This window comes from Peromyscus eremicus, chromosome 7 (genome assembly GCF_949786415.1).
Source record: "Peromyscus eremicus chromosome 7, PerEre_H2_v1, whole genome shotgun sequence".
Taxonomy (NCBI): Eukaryota; Metazoa; Chordata; class Mammalia; order Rodentia; family Cricetidae; genus Peromyscus; species Peromyscus eremicus.
The window spans coordinates 6,341,061-6,353,832 of record NC_081422.1 but is presented as its reverse complement, the minus strand read 5'-3'; positions in this window follow the sequence as shown (position 1 = coordinate 6,353,832).

Sequence of the window (12,772 nt, the reverse complement as noted above, 5' to 3'; positions counted from 1 at the left end):
GCGCACTCAGGCTGCCTGGCTTTGTTCCGTAAAGTCGGTCTTTCAGTTGGCAGGCTCTCCAGTCATATTTAGTGACTAGATGAAGCAGGGGTTACAGGTGCTTACTGTTCTTGCAGAAATCCAGACTCAGTTCCTAGCACCCACATCAGGCTGCTCAAAGTCATCTGTATGTAACTCCAGTTCCAGGGAATCTGATGCTCTTCTCTGACCTTTGGGTATCTGAGCATACTATGCACATAAACACATGCAGTTACACATACTTGCACGAATAGAAATAAGTGAACATGTAAAGTTATATTTACACATGGGAGACAGAATTGAACCAAACATATTTTCTGTCTGTCACTCTTCATCTCAGTCCTAACAGGTGATTCAATTCGGTATCATCTCATATCCTGGTAGTTTGCATTTTATATGTAGGCCAGAAAATTAGTCTCATAAATAAAACCAAATGTTGTATTTAAGGCTTTGTCCTGTTTTCACAGGTAAATAGAACCCAATCACATATACCCTCTCTCTTATAGTCCCAGAAAAAACAATAGCCAAAAACAAATAACAGAGCCCTAATAAACGAAAGCATTAGGTATGCTGTCACATGTCTGTGATCTCAGAGTTCAGGAGGGAGAGGCAGAAGAATCAGGAGTGCATTGTTACCCTAGGCTACACAAGTTTGAAGCTAGCCTGGTTGTCTTAAAAACATGTTTTTAAAAACAAACACTCCTGGTAAAGCCAGAACTGGGAAGTTGAGTCCAGGAGATTCTGTGGGCTTCAGACCCTGTCTCGCATGGTTGAAAGATGAGTGCCAGCCACAATTCCAGTTCATCCATATTCTTTAACCATGCTTTGGATGGAGGTTCCAGTAACAGTTTTCTGTCTTTCTGTTCTATTTTTAGTTCTGATGATGCATCAACCAAAATGTAATCACCAGGCTCCTTTTGCCTTATTGGAAAACTACACTTTAACTTCAAGGAAGTTCCAGAAAGTGAGGACAAACACATTTTCTGGAAGATTCCCTGGTGGACAAGTAACACTGGAATCAAATTACATGAAGAGGAATATTACAATTACTCTGTCCTCTCATTTTTCTTTCACTCTGTGAGAGCAGGGTGGGTTCAGGGCACCCACCCTGGTAAGGGATACAGTTTTTTTTTCTGGGCCAAGAAGGACAAAACCCGATTTTACTTCCATTTCTTCCTTCAGGAGATGTTTGTTGAGCCTGTCTGATGTGTGAAGCAGTTATGAACAAGATGAACAAGAAGATGTGTGTCTTTGATTTAAAGAGACAGTCAATAAAGTGAGCAAACACGTGCATTCAAATGTGTAGAGAACATCACAGCTGAGTGTGGTGGCGCACGCCTTTAATCCTAGCACATGGGAGGCAGAGGCAGGCAAATCTCTGCATTTGAGCTCAACCTGGTGTACACAGAGAGTTCTAGGCTATGGAGACTTTATCTAAAAATGAGAGATTGAATTCTTGACAGATCTGTATTCATTCAGCAAGTTGTGACATCATTTCAACTTCATCTGTAATGAGTGTGTCACTGAAAATATCTCACAGGGGCAGAAGAGATGGCTCAGTGGTTAAGAGCCCTTGATGTTCTTGTAGAGGACTCAAATTCAGTTTACAACACCAACATTGGATGGCTCAAAACTTCCTGTAACTCCAGCTCCATGGTATCTGATCTCCTCTTCTGGCCTCCAAGGGCACCTTCATTCATATGCTCATTCACAAACAAACATACATGCATACATACATACACACACACACACACATATATATATACACATATACACATATACATACACACACACATACACACACACATGCACACATATATATATGCACATACACACACACACACCATTAAAGAAGTGAAATCTAAAAAAAAAATTGTCTGTCTCTCTTATTCTTTAGCCAATAACAATGAGATGACTTTTGTGGAGGCACCCAGAAGACAGTCATCATTATAGACCTTTCTTAAAATACACTTCACAGGGTAGCAGCACCATCATCACTCAGGACCCCATGGAATTCTCTTGGGCAACACAGCAGGACTTGCTGAGTAGAGAGGGCCATGAAACAAGCTCTCTAGCAGACCCCTCTGCACACCTCTGCACACTCTAGACCCACACTTGTGCTGATGAGTCTCAACATGTTTTATGACTTATGGAGACAGTTCCCAAAGTTAACACTTAAAATATAAAGCTTCTTGTTTTGATTTATTTTAGCCCAGGCTGACTTGGCTCCTGGTCCTCCTTGTCCCCACCTCGAAAGAGCAGGGATTACAGGCATGCGCCTGTGCACTCAGATGGAAATTCCTGGAGACCTCTCGGTTAGGATTCCTCTCACCAGCCCATCAAGGCCTTTTGAGAAGCAAAGCTTAACTGCAGCACTGTAGCATAGTTCTCTGATCTCTTTGGCTATTACCTCGGTATTTGGCTCTGTGTTTCTTATTTAATTAGACTGTTTAGAAATTCGTCTACACAGCATAACCCCAGACAAAAGAGATAAGACAATCAATAGGGCTGGTGAGATAACATCCAGTGGGTGGTACATGTAGGAGTTCGGACTCTATCATCCGAAGGTGATAGGTGAAGCTGCTAGAGGATTTCAAGCCCTGGAGAGAATTAGACTTGCTTGATGGGAATGTCTTTCTGTACGCTGTGAAAATGTGTTCCTCTGATTGGTTGATAACTAAAGCTGTTTGGCCAATGGTGAGGCAGAATAGGGTTAGGTGGGACATTCTAACTAGAGAGAGAGGAAGGAGAGAGACAGAGCAGAGGAGACGCTGCCAGCCGCCACCATGAGAAACAAGATGTAAAAGTACAGGTAAGCCACAAGCCACGTGGCAAAGTATAGATTTAATAGAAATGGGTTAATTTAAGACCTAAGATCTAGATAACAAGAAGCCTGCCATGGCCATAGTTTAAAAATAGTATTAGCCTGTGTTTGTTCATTTGGGTCTGAGCAGCTGCAGGACCATGAGCTCAGGTAGACACACACACACACACACACAAAACCTTTCAGCTACAATGGCACTCAACATGGATTTTAATAGGTTAAAGTTAAAGCCTTCCTTTTGTTTAGACAGAAAAGGGGAAGTGATGGGGAATGTCTTTTTGTACGCTGTGAATATGTGTTGCTCTGATTGGTTGAGAAATAAAGCCATTTGGCCTATGACAAGGCAGCTTAGAGGCAAACAGGAAATTCAAAAAGAGAGACAGGAGTAAGGTAGGGCGGGGGAGGGGGAGGCCAGTGAGTCGATATACAGATTAATAGTTATGGGCTAATCTTAAGATATAAGAGCTAGCTAGCAAAAGGCTTGAGCCATGGCCATGCAGTTATAATTAACATAAGCCTCTGTGTGTTTACTTGGGAACACAAGTGGGAGAGATTTGTCCTGACCACTTGCAGGCTGGGACACAGGAAATCTCCAACTACCTTTGCTTTTCAGAAAGATATGTCCATCTTTAACCACTGTTAAAGAATGGCTGGACATGAGTCAAGAGCTTTTTTTAATGTCCCAGGCATGGAGGGCCAATGCATTGCTGAAGCCAGGATTAAAAGGGAAAAAAGCTGACCCCAGAGACAGCAAAGTAACTGGTAAACCATGTTCCTCCCTCAGCCAACCAATGGGGCACGGGAACAAGAGAGTGCAGTTAGAAGAGCAGGTTAGAGGAAAAGGCTGAGGGGTAGAGAAGGGTCCCTGCTGAGTCCCTGGGATACCACTGTGGAGACAGCTGCTAAGAGCTTCACAGAGAAACAGCTCAGTGTAGCTCCAGGAAGCGCCACTTCTGAAGGAGAGGGACAATTTTCAGTTATCATCATTTAATCTACACACTTAAATGGGTGGTTAGTGTGAAATGCTTGTTTGTTTGCTTTGAGATAGGATCTTAGTATATAGCTCAAGCTAGCCCAAAATGAACAATCCTCCTACCTCCACCTCCATCCTTCTGGGATTACAGGCATGGACCACCACACCTGGGTAAGGAGAGAGGGTGTTTTTGTAGTTGCTTTGCTTTGCTGTGTGTGTGTTCATATATGTGTGGTTGCACATGTGGACGACAAGGTTGGTGTCAGTTGTCTTCTTGAACTGCTGTCCACTCTGCTCAGTGAGGTAGGGTACCTTGCTGAACCTGGAGCTAGCCATTTGGGACGGTCTAGCTAGCCACTTGCTTTTTGAATTCCCTCCTCAACCCCCGACTCACAGGGACTGCAGGCAGCCACACCCTCCTGGCTTTTGTGGGAGTTGGGGAACTGGACTCTGGTCTTCACACTTGCTTAGCAGGTGCTTCATCTACTAAGCCACCGCACTAACCTAGCACTGGTCTAATGTGGACACACCTGGTCTTATTTTAGAGAACACTAGTGGATCAGTTTCCTCTTTACCTGTGACTCCTTAGCTACCTCACAGTTTCTGGAATGGCAGAAAGAAACTATTTGCAGGAACCAGACCTCACCAACAATCATGTGGCATGGCATTGGTTTGCAAGGGTGGAGCAGCTGGTTCATTCCTCTTGGTTTGTTTGGTTTGCTTTGACAGTCTCTCTATGTAGCCCTGGCTGTCCTGGAACATATCAGGTAGACCAAGATGACCTCAGACTCACAAAGATCCTCCTCCCTCTGCCCCCCAAGTTCTTGGATCAAAGGTGTGAGCCACCATGCCCAGCTAGTTCCTTCTTCCTAAATTTCTGTGAGTATCCAGGAGCCAAGCAGCTGGATACTAGGTTCTCCTTGGAAACCCCTTCTCCCCCTTCCCCCTCTCCTCTCTCTCTTCCCTCTCTCCCTCTGCCCTCTCTTCTCCCTCTTCTTCCCCTCCCTATCAGCGGAGCTCCTTCACTACTTATATCCTTGTTTCTTTCCTCCTCCTTTCTCCATTCCTGACATGAAAGGAAAAGTCAGATGGTGAGTCACCATCAGTCTTCAGACAGCAGGACCTGTAAGACAAGTTTTCAACACACCTGTGCCTGTGACACTGGTTTCTAACCCTGCCACCAGGAGCCACTGTGCTCAGGAGATCTCTCCCAAGAGAAGGGTCTCCTAGGGCAGGAAAGGGACCCATCTGTCACTCATTTACACCTGGCACACCCACTCAAGCACACCACTCTTTCCGGTGTGAAGCTGAACTCAGTGTATAGGATGAAATGAAGTGTTTTTTTTCTTTTTCTATTTTCCATTATAGTTTTAACAGTATTTTCCTAGCATACATCAAGTGCTGGATTTAATCTCCAGCACCACATAAAACCAGGCATTGTGGGGCACGCCTGTATGCTCAGCAGTGAAGAGTTAGAGGCAGGAGGATCAAAAGTTCATTATTATTCTCTACTACATAGTGAGATCACGTCCACTCTGAGACACACACTCTGTCTCTAAAGAAAAAAATAAAAACAAAACAAACCTGAACGTCCTTTCTGTGGCTGCCGGGCTCTGGTGCACTGAAAGCTGGTTTACCCTGGATGAGGGCAAGAACTGCAGACATATAAACAGTGAAGGAGGAGGTGTCAGTCTCTCAACTCCCTGTCAGCTTTTATTTATCTAGCAAAACTAACACTTCCTTTCAGTAATGCACATATTTCTCTCAGTTAAAGTTTAATAAACTGATGAAGAGAGGAAAAAATTGCTAACAAATGTTAAAATATATAAAGTATAAAAATAGTACCTCTGCCCTTTACTGAAAAAAGTTTTGTTTTGTCATTATTACAGCTGATTTTTAAAAGCCTTCTGACTGTATTGTCTGTCCACACTAACAGAATAGAAGTCAGTGCACTTGAGGAGGGACACCCCCCATAAAGGAAGTGGCCACTGGGACTCCTATCAGATGCTCTTTGCCATCTGTTTTCTTCCAGTGGGACATGCTCCAGCAGCAGAGACTGTGGGTCTACTCCTGTTGGATCAAATCATTCATGAGCGTGCAGCACTCCAGGGGTGACTTCTCTTTGCTAGATGTGGAGCGATTTGTTTGAATTAGCTTCTTTAAGCCACAGTGGGGCCTAATATTTTCTTCAAGATGTCCCTCCCTGACTTTAGCTGGTTACCACACTTAGGGGCTGGAAGCAAACGGTGAGTGCCATCCTCTCTTTCCATGCCCAGTCAAGCTTAAACAACAAGTGGGGTCCTTCATGCCAAACAAGGTAGCTTTCCCCTGCTTCTCTCCAAACGTGCTCTAAGACATCTTCCCAACAGCAGAGAGGGACAAACATTCTGGAGAATTTTAGGGCATCCTATCTCCACAACATTATTTAGAACTCCTTAAGGCAATAATTCTCAACCTTCCTGATGCTGCGACCCATTAATACAGTTCCTCATGTTGTGGTGACCTCCAACCATAGAGTTATTTTGTTACTACTTCATAACTGTAATTTTGCTGCTGTTATCATAACGTAAATATATGATATGTGACCCCTGTGGGGTTGCGACCCACATGTTCAGAACCACTGCTTTAAGGAATAAGTGTTATGAAAATAGAGCTGAGGATGTAGTTCATTTGGTAGAGGCCTTGCTTAAGATGCACAAGACCAGCCGGGCGGTGGTGGCGCACGCCTTTAATCCCAGCACTCGGGAGGCAGAGCCAGGCGGATCTCTGTGAGTTCGAGGCCAGCCTGGACTACCAAGTGAGTTCCAGGAAAGGCGCAAAGCTACACAGAGAAACCCTGTCTCGAAAAACCAAAAAAAAAAAAAAAAAAAAAAAAAAAAAAAAAAAAAAAAAAAAAAAAAAAAGATGCACAAGACCTTGGGATCTGTTCCTAGAACCATATAAATCAAGTCTAGTGGGACATGTCTGTGACCCCAGCATTGAAGAGGTAGAGGCAAGAAGTTCAGGAGTTCAAGATTAACTCTTAGCTATATAGAACTTGAGGCCCAATTTGACTACATGAGACCTGAGATATGAAAGTATGAAAAGGGATATAGCTCTTTTACGGCTGGGGAGAAGGCTTAGTCTGGAAGATACAATTGTGAACAGCAAGAGATGCTGTCTCAAACAAGATGGATGGTGAAGACTGTCACCTTTATATCCTACACAACCTGTTCAACACAGGGTTGCAGCTAGGGCTGGGAATAGTCAATGGTATAGTCCTTGCCTAGCTCTTCAAGGACCTGGGTCTAATGATGTAGCATGTGAACTCTAAGAATCACACACTACACACAGAGGTACAAAGACACACCTCTTCTTTGAATACAATTAAAGTATCTTTTTAAAACGAGAATTCAAATGACTTTCTTTTGAGACAGGGTCTCACTGGCCAGCTTGTAACTCTCTATATAGACTTAGCTTTCAAATGACTTTAAAATACATATTTGAACCAGAGCTGGAAAGATGGCTCAGTGGTTAGGCATGCTTGATGCTCTTCCAGATGATCTGTGTTCAGTTCCCAGTATCCATGTCTATGGGCTCAGAACCACCAGTGATTCCAGTTCCAGGGTATCTGATGCCCTCTTCTGGCCTCCAAAGGCACCTTCACACATGTTGCATTCACATACAGAGAGAAATAAAAAATAAATCCATACTTGTAGTGTGTGTGTGTGTGTGTGTGTGTGTGTGTGTGTGTGTGTGTGTGTGTCTGATGTCCTTATCCTCTTTGCCTTTGTCATTAATGATTGACATAAGATAAGACAGACAACAAAAGAGCTACTGTATGACTTTTTGTCGGTGAGCGCAGATGACTTAGTGTGAGAGAATAGTACTATTTGGAAATCATAATTGATGCCTTCAGTCTTTGCTAATCAGTCTCTTAAAGGATAGCTAGTCTTAATCAATAAAAACATTGAATCAGATATTGAGGTAAACGCTGAAAGATCAGGGAAGCAAAGGAGCAGCCACTAGTGACTTCTTACCTCTCCAGACCCTCTGACTGAATGGGGCTGAGATCCTGTCTCCACCTCCTGATTGTGCTGGGATCAAAGGTGTGAGCCTCCCAAGTGCTGTGATTAAAGGCATGAGCCACCACTGCCTGGCCTTTATGGTTAGCTAGTGGCTAGCTCTGCCCTGTGATCTCTAGGCAAGCTTTATTGGTCAGAACACAAACAAAATATCACACAACAGTCTCTCTCTTTCTCTCTCTCCCTCCGTCCCTCCTTCCCTCTGTCTCTCATTCTTCCTCTCCCTTTCTACCCCGCTTCTGTCTTCTCAAAACAGTAGTAGCTGATGAAGATTTCACTTGGGCTTTGTTCTTTTTCTTCACCCAGTTCTCTGAGAACAGGCCAGCAGAGTATCAACCTTAGGTGACCAGGTACCCGAGCTGTTGGATTGTCACTGTGAAAACAGTCCATGCTTTGCAGTCACTTCTGCTTTCTTACTTTGTGGTCTAGGCTTGCTGCTGACATAGACCCCATACCCACACCCCTCCCCCACATTTCCAGCCTCATCCCAGCTCCCTTACCCCATATCCACCCCTCAAGAAGCAGTGTTGCTCTTCTCCCCAGAGAGCCCCATTTATCACACTGATTCCTTTCAAATGGAACATCAAAGTTATTTTGGATTCCCACTTCATCTCTCATGTCATTCAGTATATTTCTTGCCCCTCTCTTGCCTCTGCTTGTTTCTTCCCCAGCCTTGTGTATGCCTACTACATCCAGGCTTTCTCTTTTCAGCTCTTATACAGTTAGTTGTATCTCTTTGGTTTTCTAACCATGATTCTTTAGTCTATTAGAGCCCTTGGAACCTGGAGACTCATACAGTGTGATCTATAATCTGGCTTACCCTGCTGTGGGATAATGCCCTTGTACACTGGTTTAATAAAATGCTGATTGGCCAGTAGCCAGGCAGGAAGTATAGTATAGGCAGGATAAGCAAACAAGGAGAATTCTGGGAACAGGAAGGCTAAATCAGGAGTCACCAGCCAGATACAGAGGAAGCAAGATGTGAAGGCAGAACTGAGAAAAGGTACCAAGCCACATGGCTAAACATAGATAAGAATTATGGTTAATTTAAGTGTAAGAGCTAGTCAGTAATAAGTCTGAGCTAATGGTTGAGCAGTTATAATTCTGTGTGTTTACTTGAGGGATGCAAGTGGCCAGGACACAGGAAAACATCTGACTACATTACCCTGTGGCACACTACTATTTCTTATGCCCACACAAAGCCATTTTATCTCAATGCTGGCTGTATTTAGGATTTGCTTGTTCATTGTGACAATGAAGGAGGAGAGATGTATGGATTAGAAACAGACTGTGAGAACAATTTCTAGCCACCAAAGATACTGTAATTAAGTCACACGGTGATGCCATTCATCAACCAATCTGATGAGGAATGGTAGGGACAGAACATTGTGGGGATAAAATAGTGATTGCAACATTTTTTAGTGATTTATTTTTTATTTGGTACAGTGCTGCAAGCTGTAAAAATATATGAAGTAGGATTTCAGCTGATTATGACAAAGCTGATACCTAGAAGAAGCCAAGGGCCTTCCAGAGGTCAAGCTAAGGTCATGGAGTCTTGGTGATATTGGCTTTTGATTATCAGCCATTTCCTACTATGAATTTCTCTTGTGCTATTGTAGCTTTTCCATCATTTATTGGGTACCATTTCCCCTCTCCTAAAGGAATATTCAGATAACCTTCTGCGCTGACAGCTATGCACAGCCAGAACCCCACCAGTTCAAGCCTCCCTGTAATTATCGTCATTGACAGCATCCAGCCAGGTCCATCCCCGGATGGAGGAAAGTACCTTATCAGAGATACCTCTGTACTAAGGACAGACTTAAGCGTCCAGACTACCAGTTTGAGAAGGCCTGGCGGATGTGCCAATTAAGCTTAACTTTCTCCTTTCCCAAATCTTACCTCTAGTTCCAGATCTCCCTTTAACCATTACCAGAGGCATCTAGCTGTACACAGGTTGCCTAGCGACCAAGCACACTTTCCCCCACCCTGTAGAAAAACTGCAGATAGCTTGGACAGATAAAGGTCAAAGGGATTAAAAAGGCAGTTTCATTTTCAGAGAAGGTGGATAGAACTTAGAGGTATGAGGAGATGGAGAGGAAGAGAGGAGTGGAGAGCTTGAGGACAGAGAACTGAGAGAGAGAAGAAGGATTTTGACCAGAGAGAATGTGTGGACGAGATGGAAGATGAGGAAGAGCCAGATAGTGAAGTACTAGCTGGGTAAGAGCGAGATGAGAAGGGCCTAGATGAGGCAGAATTAAGATGAGAGAATTAAGATAGAAATTAGAGAGAGCAGTAGCTAAATATAGAGAGAAATCAGGCAAGAAAGGAGCTAAGCATGAGAACAGAAGTGAAGCTGGGTAGACAGGATTTTATCCCAGAGAAATAAAAGCAAGTGAACTAAAGAGCTCAGTGTGCTGAGATTCTGTTTCCTGAAAACAGTCCTGGCCATTGGCAGTTTTCTCTCCTGAGCCCCTGGGAAGTATAATATTAAGGCTGGTCCCTCTAATATTATACAAGAGTTCAGTGTGTGTGTGTGTGTGTGTGTGTGTGTGTGTGTGTGTGTGTGTGTACTCATCTGTGCCCACAGAGGCCGGAAGAGAGCATCACATTCCCTGGAGCAGGAATTATCTAGGGTTGTGAGCCCACCTGATGTAAGTGCTGAGGACCAAATTCCAGTCTTTTGGAAGAGCAGCATGTGCTCTTACTTGATAAGTCACTTCTTCCACTCTGTAGTGATTTAAATAAACATGTTTAACAATATTCGTCACATTAGGGCCTAATCTCAGTATTCTTTTTCTGCTGGTAGAAGAATATATTAGAAACTTAATTGATTCAAAACTGAATGTGGGGGCTGGTGAGATAACTCATTGGGTACTGGTATTTACTGAAAAGCTTCATGGCCTGATTTCCGTCCCTGGGACCCATATGGTAGAAAGATGTAACTAAGGCTTGCAAATTATCCTCTGACCTCCACACATGCTGTGGCAAATAAATAAGTAGATACATAAATATTAATTAAATACATACACGTTATAAAATACCTTTAAAAAACTGAATGTTGACTCAAATGACTTTAAAATGTGTCCTCTTTGTCTTTGGTGTCAATGACTGACCTAAGTAAAACAAAACAGGTACAAAGGGGTCTTGTGTGCTTCCTCTCATATGAGGAATCCAGGTTATTAAAGTCACATAGACAGAGGCAGAAAATGGAACCGTCACTGCCAGGCTGTGAGGAGCAGACAACAGGACTCAAGTTTCCTGAGTATGAGTGGGTGAGGGTAAAAGGTTCTGAAATGAAAGATGGTGCCCACTGCCCACAAATGGGGATGTACTTAGTGACAGGCGTGGCAAAGACGGAAAACATTACATACATTTAAGCACAGTAAATGGTTTTCAGAAAAGAATCATGCTGTGATAGTTTGTATGAAAATGGCCCCATAGGCTCATAGGGACTGGCATTATTAGGATATGTAGTGTTGGAGGAAGCGTGTGACTAGGGGCGGGTTTTGAGGTCTCAGAAGCTCAAGCCAGGCCTATTTTGGCATTTTCTTCCTGCTTTCTTCAGATGCAGATGTAGAACTCTCAGCTCCTTCTCCAGCACCATGTTTGTCTGCATACCACCATGCTTCCTGCCATGACAATAATGGACTAAACCTCTGAACTGTAAGTCAGCCTTAATTAAATGTTTTCCTATGTAAGAGTTGCTGTGGTTGGGGCTGGAGAGATGGCTCAGAGGATAAGAGCACTGACTGCTCTTCCAGAGGTCCTGAGTTCAATTCCCAGCAACCACATGATGGCTCACAACCATCTGTAATGAGATCTGGTGCCCTCTTCTGGCCTGAAGTCATACATGCTGTATACATAATAAATAAATAAATCTTAAAAAAAAAAAAAGAGTTGCTGTGGTCATGGTGTCTCTTCACAGCAATAAAACGCTAACTAAAACACATGCATTTGAAAAGTTATTATTATTATTATTATTATTATTATTATTATTATTATTATTATTACTATTATTATTATTGACAGGGTCTCTCTATGTAGCCCTGACTATCCCAGAACTCTTTATGTAGATTAGGCTGTCCTTGAACTGGTAAAGATTGCCTGACTCTGCCTCCAGATTGCTGGGATTAAAGGCATTTGCCACTATGGCACGTGTTTTTTGTTTGTTTTGTTTTGTTTTTGTTTTTCATTTGGCATACTCAAGTTGGAAGTCACAGATATGATGTAAGAATGAAATGGGATTGTGTAAAACTTTACTCTGAAAGAATTCCTTTTAGATAAGGCAATACACAGCTGGAGATGTCAACAGGGACAATATTCCTGTACTCTCCTTCAAAGAAAGGCCAAAGAGTCTACAGTTGTTCATAGTTTGCTCATATTTGCCCAAACATAACTTTAGACCTAGAATATTTGCTTCTTGGAGGTGTTCTTCTGTTCTCAAGGGCCAAGCAGATGGCTCGGTGGTTAAGAGCACACACTGCTCTTGAAAGGACCTGAGTTTGATTCCCAGATCACAGTGGCCTATGATTCCTGTTCCAGGAGATTCATCACCCCCTTCTGACCTCCAAGGACACCTGTCCACGTGTCCCATGCTTATACACAGACACATGCATATTCGATTTTACACATAAACACTAAAAATTAGTCTTAAGGAAAGGCCTGCTCTCAATAACTGCAAAATATACCTTCACAGGAACACTTCTGGAGGCTTCTCCCCAGGAAAGAAGAAGGTTTGGGGCAGAGCACAACATCGCATCTGCTACCCTCCCCCACTGCCTATTCGCTCTGGAATAGAAAGACAAAGCCCCACTCATCACTACTTTATGAAGAAAACAAACAGACATTTCCTGTGCCAATATCCATGCCAGTGTCGGGGGTGTGTTCAGTCAA